The sequence below is a fragment of the Hyperolius riggenbachi genome, chromosome 2 (genome assembly GCF_040937935.1).
Source record: "Hyperolius riggenbachi isolate aHypRig1 chromosome 2, aHypRig1.pri, whole genome shotgun sequence".
Lineage (NCBI taxonomy): Eukaryota > Metazoa > Chordata > Amphibia > Anura > Hyperoliidae > Hyperolius > Hyperolius riggenbachi.
In genome coordinates this window covers 94,811,666-94,825,779 of record NC_090647.1, presented here as the reverse complement: position 1 = coordinate 94,825,779, position 14,114 = coordinate 94,811,666, and positions in this window count along the sequence as shown.

The window sequence follows — 14,114 nt, the reverse complement described above, 5'->3', positions numbered from 1 at the left end:
CACGCACACACTCCCACGCACGCACATGCCCGCCCCTGGCCCCATCCTCCTCCTGTCCCAACGGCCGCCCGCGTGCCGTGCATGCGGTTCAGCAAAAGCACGGACACAGGATGAGGACACAGGGGTTTTATTAGGTAAGATGCTGGCCAGTCTCCCTGCTCACTTCACACTTTCTTGGCAGTTGGACGGAGAAACTGCCATTCTCTAAGTGCTTTTGAAAAAAAGAAAACTCTGAGAATCCCCCATAAGATGTACTACTTCAAAACCTGTCGGTTCTGTCAGATTTCTACTACTTACTGTAAGTGTCAGCAACATAGGAGGATAGTAATTGATGGCTCATGGAAGAACTCTGGAAGAAATGTACTTCTTATCTGAATGTGTTTATATGTATTTTAAATTTTAGGATTTTCACGGCAGTGGTCCTTTAAGAAGACTACACTGGGCGTTTGAAGATAAAGAGCAGCTGTAAAAATTACTAAAGGGGGGAGATATTAGTTACCCTTTCCATAGGGGATGGTCTCCTGTCTTTGGGCTCATTCCCACTAGCTTGGTTTGGAGGCCATGTATGGTTTTCCAGGGCATGTATTTTCCTGTGGAAGCCCATTTTAGTATTCCCTCTGGTTACCAGCCCCTTACAATTTTTACCATTTTTATGGATTTTCAAAATCTTTCAGTAAAGAGCTATGTTTTAGTAAAAGAGCTTATGCTACTTTTTTGGGGGTGCTGACCACTTTCCTAGAACATTGACTGCCATCCAAGTGGTACTGACAGACGGAAGTTCATAGCACTCCTGTGATTTTTTCCTGTTATTATTTGGGTGCCGTGGGTGCTGATCACACTAAGAGAAGTTAATGTTCCCTCTTATGCACTGCATTTTCCCCACACGCACATCAGGCTGCACTTTTGTACTTTCTTTCATTCTTCCTTAATAGTCCGTAAAAGCAGTCTAAAATAAGAATGCATTAAAAGACACAGGACCATCTGCAATTCACTTTCTCTCCTGAGTTTTCTCCTAGGAGATAATTTTTCATCTTCGATTTAAAATAACTTTTTAGCACTTTGCACTTTGGAAAAAGTACCAAAAATAAGGTGAAAAATTACTGTCAAAACTATTTTAAGTATTTGTTTGCTTGTTGGGGGTGTAAAAGGCATTTTATTTACAAGTTGTGAAAACATCACCTGGGAGAAAACTCAGGTGAAGAAGTGAATTGCATATGGGCCACGGAAAGGGAATCGCAGTGCATTCTTTCTGTATCTCCTCCACAGAAATGTGAACCGAACCACAAACACAATTACAATGTGCATGAAACTCAGCGTGTGCAAACGTGGAAAAACAACTGGATTGCGGTCTGCAGTGGATATAAAAATAATAAAAATGCATGCAAATGTATTGTAATTTGTATGCTGCAAACACATAATGGAATCAGCAAGAAAAACGGAAATCCGGGCACCAGCAGTTGCAAGACAATCCACCGTTTATTTCATCCCCATCACCAACAGATACAGGCAAAAAACAAAGGCCATTGTTTTTTGCCTGTATCTGTTGGTGATGGGGATGAAATAAAGCGGTGGATTGTCTTGCAACTGCTGGTGCCCGGATTTCCGTTTTTCTTGGTGCTTACCTATTGACTCTGCTCTGGAGGTACAGCAGGAGTCCATCCAACCTCCAACCCCCATCAGGTGGCCAGTCTAGCGTTTGGTGCCGATCCAGTACTTCTTTCTTCTCCATTTAGGATACATAATGGAATCAAGCCATAAAGGCACCACAGGATATCCTGGCTGAGAAGACTGAGGAGAAACACTAGAATGAGTGAGAATGCAGATGCAGCACTTGTAAAGGAAGCATAAACCATCAGCTTATTTAGGCTATGCCACCAGCCTGCACTGCAAAGGTAAAGTACAGTGTACTACAAGCTAGGGTCACAATATTTTGGGCATTGGGGAAAGTTTTGAAATATCAAAGTTGCAAAGTTAACATCAATGGTGCAGCAATAGGTGATGCAGAGGCCATGACCGCACCGGGGGCCTTGGAGCAGAGGGGTTCACTAGGTGCCCTCCTTTAACTGCAGTATTAGCTCTTCAATGATGCTATGCTGGTAACGATTACTTCTAGATATGCTTTGAATAGTGGTAATCATTAACAAACTGTTCCCCTCCTCTGCTTACATTGAGTGTGTCCTTGGCAGGTTTTGTTGCACCATATGAATTGTTATGTATAGAATGCATGGGGGGCCCAATGTAAAACTTGCACTGGGGCCCAAAGATCCTTATGTACACCACTGGTTAATGCCAATATCTTGTGCCCAAATCCCGGGATCGTTTTTGGTAAAACGGGGCCCTGGGCATTTACCTTTTCAAATTGCCCTGCCAGTGAACTTGTGACCGCTACAGTCCCTGACTTGTGGAGCCCTTAGGGCCATGGGCCCCTTGGATATTGCCCAGTTTGACCCTATGGAACCACCAGCCCTGCCGAAATCATTAGGAAAATATTGCAGAAGTGCTATGTATGCCACAGAACCCCATCTGGATAGATACATTATTACTTTTAGAGGGTGTTGGCATTAAATGCACTCGCTTGGAAGGTAGTAGTTGATGACGTTAAAGCAAACCAAAAAACATTTTTTCCTGCAGTTTCTGGTTTCTTAAAGCTACAGGAGCTTCCATGCTCCCCCCTCCCCCCTCCGCTTCTCTCTGCCCTTATTTATCTAGAGAAAGTTGTGAAGATAGGCATGTGTGACTGTTATAAACTCTTTGAAGCACAGTTTCTTATCTCTACCCCCCCCCCCCCCTTCCGCTTTTTCTGATAAAAGCTTTTGTTTACTCTCTGTTAATGTGTGCAATAAAATAATTGAACCGGTGTCAGGAACCGGCCCGCGGTACGTCTGCGTATAAAGTTCCCGACTGCGGGTTTGACCAGATCGAGAGGGGAAGCAGCCTTAGTCAAGCTAAAACAAGGCTGTGACCCCTCAGAACACTTCTCACTGCCACCACTAGCTGTTGCTAGACACTTCCACTCTGCTGTCGAGTTACTCGCACTGGCGTTTTCATACATTGGGACAAACGCCCCACACACACACGCACAATTGCAATCTTACACTGTAGTGATGCAAAACCACTAACAGTCGTTCCGAACGATACTGTTAGCCACTCCGGGACTTCCCACTCTGCTGTCGAGCGCAGAAGTACCCCATACACACAATGCAATTACAATCTTATACGGTAGGGTTGCTCAATCATACAATCAGGCATGGACTTATACACAGTTACACTTCAGTCTCTTCTAAGCTATGAGTGTTAGCTTAGTACAGCACAAGTCAAACTTATTAAATAACGATTTAATATTCCAGGAAAAAAGTGGAACAATGCAAAAAATAATATATACAAAAGATTTACAAAAACAAAGTAAAAATACAATGATACACACAAGGATATTTGCATAAAAATAAAACGGGAATCAAAACGTTACCTTGAAGGTCTAAACTTCGTTTGCGGGAGAACGTAGCTTCTGGTCAGACCAGGATAGCCCTAGCGTTTGCTATCTCCAAAGAGCTACCAGTTGTGAAGGACCTGTGCAGGTTCTTATAGGCCCATTTGGAGCCTGGGGCATTGAATGTTCCATCCCCAAAACTAACGCAATTTCCCCATTTGTGACATCACGGTCTGCCAAGCCACTTGTCACATCTGGGCTAGCTGTGACATGGGAATCTCAAGGCTTTTCCTGCCACACCTTGCAGACTTCAAAGCAATTCAGACCACAGGTAAAATTGTATCAAAAGGTCTTCAAACCACTTCACCCACTTCCAGGTAGGCTGTCATCTGAAAACTTCAAACATTCCTGTGTTAGCTTCCACTGTCCAGCCTGGATTGTATTTTGGCTTGTTGACATATGCACAAAGTTCAAAGCACGGCAACAAAAGACAAAAGAGGGTCTCGTTATCTAAGACAATGGCTTTCCCTGCTTGCCATTGAATGCAGAGTTAATTTACATTATATAAGGAACTCCAGGAAGCCAGCTGCCAGCCTTCAAAGCTAGACTGGCTAGCAGACCATTCCAATATGATACAGTAGTACACAGCAGACATAAAAATGGGAAAATGAAAATATACTACTGTAGTCTCCTTAACATCATAACTAGCTGCTATATTCCTGACAATCAGTTCTTATCTGCCTGAAATTTCATTTCAGAGGTCAGGGAGGCCCTGCCATCTGCAGATGTAGAGTAATTATAGAGACTCTGAAGTCTCCTAAAAATTAGGTTTTTATTTTAACATAATTGCCCCTCCTAAAATGCCGCATCCCCGCAGCTGAAACCTCCATAAATCACCCCTAATTCCCCTGGCAAAATCCACGACTTTCTTGGTCGTGGATTTTGCTGCCCTAAGGAGGCAGAGCTTTGGGCTGTAGCTCTGCCTCCATGAGCGTCAATCAGCGCTGATCGCCACCTCTCCCCCGCCCCTCTCAGTGAAGGAAGACTGAGAGGAGCGGGTAGAGGCGGCGATCCGCCCTGATAGATGCATGTAGATTCTGTAAAAAAAATTATTAATTACTTACATTGTTAGCATGCATTTTTAATGTACTATTGATATGCCCTGGGTGCCAAAAATGGTGCTCTGTTCCATTTAAGGAGTAATTTGTATGGAAAAGTTGAAAAACACCAATCAGTACAGTCAATACACACCTATAAAACTAGATCTCTAAATCGATTGCATACTTGTAATTAAGGTTGAGTACTCAGCCACTCAACAATTAATATCTACTAGAGAATCCTTATTGAGGATTGTGATTTTTGCATTCCGTTTATGCCTTTTCCTGCAGACAGATTCACCTCTGTGTGTGTCCTACTCATATCCATCGCAGGCTGAAAAGAAGACAAGAATTTTAATGCTCTGCCAAAGTGTTGAATAATACAGACCTATCTATGTAAGGCAGTGCAAATTTAACAGTCTGCCATAGACAGATAGCATGAATATGGCATATATATTTCCTTCCCGCAAACTGAAAATCTTTAGGATCAATCCCAGCAGCCTCAGAGCATCCAAGGGGACGTCTCTCTCCTTCTCCACATCCAGAGCCGATGACCTTCTTAGAGAAATTCTGTACTTAATAGTGTTTGTTCAATTAAATATAAGTCTGTCTAACAAGATATAGCCTTGAGACAGAGTGGAAGCACCAAGTTCATATTTTAGTAATGAGCATTATAAGGATGATGGTTCATTATACATTTAACACAACAAGGAATGAGAAAACCCCGGATCTGAATATAACAGACTAATGGATTGTACTTGTCAATCGGACATTGTTCTGTCTCCAGTATATTTTATTTATTGTTCCCAAATAGCAGATGAGCCATATCTTGGTAGGGACCTTGCTGGGAATTCAGGATCTGAACTCGTATTCTCATTACATGAAGAAAATGTTTACCTGTGGTCATCAGATGGGCACAGAGAGGCTTTTATGGCATATGGTAGTCTTTAGGAAAATCTGCCAGGGTTGTTAGTCGCTGGAGAAAACAGTTGAATCCAAGTCCTTATTAGAGATGTTGCAAATGGTTCCCGAACCGTTCGCCGGCGGACATCTCAGAATCTGTGGGCCTTGTACTACTTCCGGGTCGCTATGACTCGGAGTAGTACGCCTGTGATGGCCCGGCAGTGTGCGTCCTAGATCGCGCTCCTGTTTCCGGGCACTTTCTGCGCATGTGCGTGACGTCACGCTCAAATGTCACTTACAATGTCAGGTATGACAGGAATAATGAAAGTCCATAGGTCTCAAAATGATGATTGACATGGCCTATTTGTTGAATTATACAGCTTGCCTCTTCGCAGAGCCGGGACAAGGTCCTCCAGCACCCAAGGCTGAGACACCAAAGTGCGCCCCTCCATCCCTCCCACCCTAGGCATCACACACTGATTGCTATTAGACTAAGAGGTGCCACAGGGCCCACAACCTCCCCAACACCTTAATATGTAGTTATGTGGCTTGCAGTCACTGCCATGTATCCACTTTTCTTATTTCTTTCTGCTTCAAACACAATTAGGAATGACAGCTGAATGAATTCTGCGCCCCCTCTTACACTGTGCCCTGAGGCTGGAGCCTCTCCAGCCTATGCCTCGGCCCGGCCCTGCCTCTTCGTGATAAGACAGACAATCACTGTCCTAATATCACCAATATCATGTTTCTATCTTTCTTGATACTGCAGATATTTTAAATTCATCATCTGTCACAACTCTTGAAACTACAACTACACCAACTGTAGAAGTGGCCAGTTTGAAAGACACAAAACGAGCGAAGGCCCATGTTAAAGTGGACCTGAACTCAGAACTTGGTCTCTGCTCTAAAGGATATGCAACAGCATAAGAAACTTTAAAGAAAAAACATTTCTTTGCCATGCTGGGAATACACCCTACGTTCTTACAGCAGATAGATGGTTTAATAGATATATAATTTCCGAAATGTCTCATCTAATGCTGGGAATACACGGCTCGATTCTGAGTCATTTAGATGGCTCGATAGATAATTTCCGACACGTCCGATCTCACGCTCGATCATTTTGCCACTCAATTCTGCATTGAGGTCAATGGAAAAAGATAAGAAAAATGTGCAGAAGATAAGAGAATTGCCTGCGGAATCGAGTGGGGAATCGATCGAGCGGAAGAATCGAGCATCAAAATCGAGCCGTGTATGCCCACCATTATTTTCAAATGTTTTTTCTGATCGATTGGAAGTGAATGGAAATTGATAAAATAAGAAAAACAATGGGAAATCGATCGAAAATAAGATCAGACAGACAGTAAATCGACTGAAAAATCTCATTGTGTATTCCCAGCATTACAGCTGAGACAAATCGTAAAATAAATCTGCACTGTTTCTTCTTCCTGATTCATGGATGTAGATATATTGTTAACCTCCTGTGCTTTCAAATGAGCTTATCTGCCATCTCTGCCGTGACAGTCATGTGACACGGAGAGAGATCAAATTACAACTTGTAATTATACACAAATGAGGGGGAACTAGATAGGCTAAGCTCTCTAAATACATACAAGGTGCATTTTCTATGTTATCATTCTGTCCTGTGCAAGAGTACAGGCCCACTTTAATTATAATTTTGGGACCTATGGACTTTCATTATTCTTGTTAATTTTTGAAATTTGTAATTAAAAGTTTGTCTTATTTATTTGTTTGACATCAAGTTGGGCCTAAAAACTCTAAACTTTATTTTGTTTTTTCCATGTGTACAATAAAGTAAAACAAAAGTTTGCTTTCTTAAATCAGAAAGAATTTGCGATAATTCAGGTAGAGTTGGGCCGAACGGTTCGCCGGCGAACGGTTCCAGGCGAACTTTGGGGGTTCGCGTTCGCCTGCATCAGGCGAACTTTTGCGGAAGTTCGATTCGCCTCATAAAGCTGTATTGAGCAAAACTTTTCGCCTCCATTTTACTGTCAGCAGACATGGTATTGTGAAACACATTGCTTTCAGTGCTAAAGACCCCACCCACCCTCCCTTCAAGCTAGGTCCTTTTATACCATTTGACTCAGTTGTCTGCCTACACTAATTAGTTATGGGACAGCTGCTACACACTATGCTAGGGAGATTTTAATTGGCCTCCTCCCTCCTCCCTCCTCCCTCCTCCCTCCTCCCACCTCCCACCTCCCTCCTCCCACCTCCCACCTCCCACCTCCCTCCTCCCACCTCCCACCTCCCTCCTCCCACCTCCCACCTCCCTCCTCCCACCTCCCACCTCCCTCCTCCCACCTCCCACCTCCCTCCTCCCACCTCCCTCCTCCCACCTCCCTCCTCCCTCCTCCCACCTCCCTCCTCCCTCCTCCCTCCTCCCTCCTCCCACCTCCCACCTCCCTCCTCCCTTCTACCCTTCTACCCTTCTACCCTTCTACCTATTCCCTCCTCCCTCCTACCGGAGGGAGGAGGGTCTCTTCTGCCAGGGAATTATACTATTTTAAAAACCAGTATACATCATACCATAGCCGGGAATCGAACCCAGATCTCACCGTGTGGTGGGCACGTCACCCTAAGCACTGTACCACTACAGTAGTAAGTGAAGCTTGCCTAAAATTTAACATTTATGCTCAACGCAATAGAACCATTAGGTTGCTTAAAGGAGAACTGTAGTGAGAGGTATATGGAGGCTGCCATATTGATTTCCTTTTAAGCTATACCAGTTGCCTGGCAGCCCTGCTGATCTATTTGGCTGCAGTAATAATAATCCAAACATTTGTATAGCGCTTTTCTCCTGTCAGACTCAAAGCGCTCAAGAGCTGCAGCCACAGGGACGCGCTCAAGAGGCCACCCTGCAGTGTTAGGGAGTCTTGCCTTGAACTCCTTACTGAATAGGTACTTGACCTAGCCAGGATTCAAACCCTGGTCTCCCATGTCAAAGGCAGAGCCCTTAACCAGTACACTATCCAGCCACTGTAGTGTGAATCACACCAGAAACAAGCATGCAGCTAATCTTGTCAGATCTTACAAAAATGTCAAACACCAGATCTGCTGCATGCTTGTTCAGGGTCTAGGGCTAAAAGTATTGGAGGCAGAGGATCTGCAGGATTGCCAGGTAACTGGTATTGCTTAACCACTTGCCGACCGCACGCTTATACCGTGCGTCGGCAAAGTGGCAGCTGCAGGACCAGCGACGCAGTATTGCGTCGCCAGCTGCAGGCTGATTAATCAGGAAGCAGCTGCTCGTGCGAGCGGCTGCTTCCTGTCAATTCACGGCGGGGGGCTTCGTGAATAGCCTGCGGGCCGCCGATGGCGGCTCGCAGGCTAAATGTAAACACAAGCGGAAATAATCCGCTTTGTTTACATTGTACGGCGCTGCTGCGCAGCAGCGCCGTAAGGCAGATCGGTGATCCCCGGCCAATCAGCGGCCGGGGATCGCCGCCATGTGACAGGAGACAGCCTGTCACTGGCTGCACAGGACGGATAGCGTCCTGTGCAGCCCGGATCTCCAGGGGGGGCCAGGTAGGAGAGGAAGGGGGAGGATTTCGCCGCGGAGGGGGGCTTTGAGGTGCCCCCCCGCAACACCCGGCAGGCAGGAGCGATCAGACCCCCCCAGCACATCATCCCCCTAGTGGGCTGCAGAGCCCACCCAGCACAGATCAGCTAAGACAGCGCTGGTCCTTAAGGGGGGGTAAAGGGTGGGTCCTCAAGTGGTTAAAAGGAAATCAATATGGTAGCCTCCATATACCTTTCACTACAGTTCTCCTTTAAGCAACCTAATGGTTCTATTGCATTGAGCATAAATGTTAAATTTTAGGCAAGCTTCACTTACTTCTGTAGTGGTACAGTGCTTAGGGTGACGTGCCCACCACACAGTGAGATCTGGGTTCGATTCCCAGCTATGGTATGATCTGGTGTTTGACATTTTTGTAAGATCTGACAAGATTAGCTGCATGCTTGTTTCTGGTGTGATTCACACTACTGCAGCCAAATAGATCAGCAGGGCTGCCAGGCAACTGGTATAGCTTAAAAGGAAATCAATATGGCAGCCTCCATATACCTCTCACTACAGTTCTCCTTTAAGCAACCTAATGGTTCTATTGCATTGAGCATAAATGTTAAATTTTAGGCAAGCTTCACTTACTTCTGTAGTGGTACAGTGCTTAGGGTGATGTGCCCACCACACAGTGAGATCTGGGTTCGATTCCCAGCTATGGTATGATGTATACTCATGTATGTATCCCCAGCTATGGTATGATGTATACTCATGTATGTATTCCCAGCTATGGTATGATGTATACTGGTTTTTAAAATAGTATAATTCCCTGGCAGAAGAGACCCTCCTCCCTCCGGTAGGAGGGAGGAGGGAATAGGTAGAAGGGTAGAAGGGTAGAAGGGTAGAAGGGTAGAAGGGAGAAGGGAGAAGGGAGGAGGGAGGAGGGAGGAGGGAGAAGGGAGAAGGGAGGAGGGAGGAGGGAGGAGGGAGGAGGGAGGAGGGAGAAGGGAGGAGGGAGGAGGGAGGAGGGAGGAGGGAGGAGGGAGGAGGGAGGAGGGAGGAGGGAGGAGGGAGGAGGGAGGAGGAGGGAGGAGGGAGGATAAAATCTCCCTAGCAGAGTGTGTAGCAGCTGTCCCATAACTAATTAGTGTAGGTAGGCAAATGGTATAAAGGACCTTGCTTGGAGGAGGGTGGGTCCTCCAGCAGTGATGTGTATTTCACTCAATTAGGTGTTGCTCCAGGTATTAGAGCTTTTGAAACATGTTTTCTATCATTTTTCCAGCTGATAGAATATTTTAAAACTTTGAAAGTTCGCCTCCCCATTGAAGTCTATTGCGGTTCGCGAACTTTTTCGCGAACCGAACCTTTTGCGAAAGTTCGCGAACAGGGTTCGCGAACCTAAAATCGGAGGTTCGGCCCAACTCTAAATTCAGGTTGGAGTGAGCTTGAGATGTCTCCCAGGGCAGCACTGCTGAATATATGCAAATTAGCCATTGTACAATGTTTTTTTTGTGTTAGTCTGTACCTTACAATAAAGTACACCCGTGTGTTCAGACATTTTAAAAACTTTAAAGTGTCCCTGTAGTGAAAAAAGGGCCCCAAATGGGTACTTACCTAGGTACAGGGAAGCCTCTGAATAATCCAGAGGCTTCCTTCAGCTCCATGTTTCAGTGCTGGGGCCACCTGAAGCTTGTCAACGGAGCTCGGCTGCACTGCTCAATTCTGCCAAGTAGCATGGAGTCGTACCCGCTTGGCTTTTTTCACCTGATCCGAGTTTTGGCCACTTGCTACGTGCTGTCCTGCTCCTGTGCAGTATAGTCGTGCTCCTTCTTGTGTGGGAGCGGGGCCAGGAAGCTCCAGTAACAACCAGGTTGGGGGGGCTGTAGAAGCCTCTGAAGGCTTCCCTCTACCGAGGTAAGTTTGTGATTTTTTTTTTCTTTTTGAATGCCACAGGTTTGCTTCAAAACAACTATGGTAGTCACAAATATGCCATTGAAATATCAAAATTTAAGATATGACTATGGGATTCTAGGAAAGTCTTATTTAGGACTTATGTTTGTTTTTCCTTTTTAAAAAAAAGCTAATACAAAATTCAGGAAAAAAAGAAGACTAGTTTATATAAACACATACGGTAGCTCTCAGCCACATGTGTAATGTGACAGTTACTGTGTATGAATGTAGTAAGCTCAAGCATCTCACCTCTCAACATGACATGCAGAAGCCTATTCATGATGATCATTACCAATGTCATCTGTCAATTCACATTTTTAACACAACGATTGCCAGGAATGAATCTTATAAAGATGTGATGGGCACATCACATCAAATTTTTACCGCTGAATAACACTCCCGTCTAAAATTTGGAGGTAGCTTTTCAATTCAAAGGAAGAGAAGGCTTAAGATGAGGTGTTTTTTTTCATGACATTGGGAGTTTATCTAGTGGAAGGACGTAACCCCTTCAAATGCATGGACAGTTTGCTTTTAAAGAACAGGTTGCCATATTTCCTTTTAAACAATGCAAATAGCCCAGCTTTCCTGCTGACCCTCTGTTCTTAAAGGCTTGTACACTCATCTAATAAAGTATATGACAAACACCACCACATGACCAACACCACCACATGACCAACACTACGACAAAACCATTGACAGGACAGGTATTTTACGCACACTAACCAACTAAACGACCAACTCAACAAATTTAAATACTGGGCACACAAGTGAAATGAAAAATTGCTCGACATGGCCACAACATCATTCAAACTACGTTGTACACACGTGGCCAACTGCACGATATCAGTCCAACAGTTGTGTAAGTCGATCACTCTTTCATCGTCCTCCCAGGCCGCCTGGATCCTCCACTGGGCGAGCCCGGTAAATTCGGCAGCTGGGTTCAGTGGGCGCAGGCGCAATCCAGCCACGCATGCTCATCCGTAGCACTTCCGTGGCTGAGAGCGTACTGCATGGGTGCAGAATGATCCCGGCAATGAGAGTGTGATGGACCCCACCCACACTGCTGGACGGCACATGTGCATTTACCCCTCAACTGGAGGAATTACCCGGCCCCCTAGCGGAGGATCCAGGCAGCCTGGGAAGACAGCAAGGGAGCGATCCACTTGAAGGGGGCTGGAGGAATATTGTTTTTTTAAACGTCTCAAGTTTCCTTTAAAGAGAACCCGAGGTGGGTTTGAAGAATATTATCTGCATACAGAGGCTGGATCTGCCTATACAGCCCAGCCTCTGTTGCTATCCCAAACCCCACTAAGGTCCCCTTGCACTCTGCAATCCCTTATAAATCACAGCCACGCTGCTGACAAACAGCTTGTCAGAGCTGGCTGTGTTTATCTCTATAGTGTCAGTCTGCTGCTCTCCCTGCCTCCTGCAGAACTCCAGTCCCCGCCTGCATCCCTTCCCTCCCTGCTGATTGGAGGAAAGGGACTGGGGCAGGGACCGGAGCTATGCAGGAGGCGGGGGAGCAGCTGAGACTGACACTACAGATGTAAACACAGCCTCAGAGCATGGCTGTGATTTATGAGGGATTGCAGAGTGCAGGCGGACCTTAGTGGGGTTTGGGATAGCAACAGAGGCTGGGCTGTATAGGCAGATCCAGCCTCTGTATGCAGATAACATTCTTTAAACACACCTCGGGTTCTCTTTAAAGAGAATCTGTATTGTTAAAATCGCACAAAAGTAAACATACCACTGCGTTAGGGGACATCTCCTATTACCCTCTGACACAATTTCGCCGCTCCTCACCGCATTAAAAGTGGTTAAAAACAGTTTTTAAAAGTTTGTTTATAAACAAACAAAATGGCCACCAAAACAGGAAGTAGGTTGATGTACAGTATGTCCACACATAGAAAATACATCCATACACAAGCAGGCTGTATACACCCTTCCTTTTGAATCTCAAGAGATCATTTGTGTGTTTCTTTCCCTCTGCAGCTATCTTCCACTGAAGTGTCAGGCTGTTTCTTCCTGCAGATTGCAGACAGCTCTGCCTGTATAATTCCTCAGTATGTGAAAGCCCAGCCAGCTCAGAGGAGGAATTATCCAGCTTGTAAAAGATAATAGAGCAGAGAGAAGCTGCACTAATCTAAATAACACACAGGCAGTGTGCAGAGAGGGGCCTGGAGGGGGGAGATGCATCACAGAACCACAACACTGAAGAACTTGGCAGCCTTCCAGACACAGGCTGACAAGTCTGACAAGGGAGAGATAAGTTGATTTATTACAGAGATGGTGATAGTAGAACGTGCTGCAGTAAGCCAGGACACATTAGAATAGCTTTTGGAACTTGTAGGATGATAAAAAACAGGATGCAATTTTTGTTACGGAGTCTCTTTAAGAGGACTTTTGTTACAGGACACCTAAAGTGTGCGATGTATTGAGGCTACAATATTTAGTTTATTTTAAACAATACCAGTTGCCTGCAATACCTGGATCTCTTTGGTTGCAGTAAATGAGCATGCAGCTAATCTTGTCAGATTTTTGTCAGAAAGATCTGATGCGCTGCATGCTTGTTCATGGTCTACAATTATTAGAGGCAGCGGATCAGCAGAACAGCCAGGCAACTGGTATTGTAAAAGGAAATAAGTATGGCAGCCTCCAGTTCAGGTGTCATTTAAACCAGGTTACAGCCCTGTAAAGGCTATAGGCCAACTCAAGAAAGCAGAAATCATGCCACGACATAACATCCTTCAAAACAAACAGACAGGGGCGCCTTTAGGGATAGGCATTTCAGGCCACTGCCTGGAGTGCATTGGTCCGTGCCCCTGATTAAACCCGCCCCTAAACTAAGCCCCATCCACGGAACTAAGCCACACCTCTCAAATGAAGCCACACCCCCGTGGGTGTTGTCTCCTTGTGCCACCTTCAGTCCCCTTGTGCCACCTCTGCCCCGGGTGTCCCTCTGTCCCACTGTGTCTCCTGTTCCCCTGTGCCTCCTTCTATCTCCTTTTGTGCCTCCTTCTGTCTCCTGGTGCCACCTTCAGTCCCTCTGTGACACCTCTGCCCCAATGTGTGTTCAGAGATAGATTAAGGGGAAATGGTGCCCTAGGAAAGTAACGACTTAGGGCCCACCCTTGAACTGGCATAAACTGGGTCCTTAGATTCTCTCCAGGCCTTACGCACATGCCTAGGTTGCTTTTTGGATGAACCGGCTCTGTGT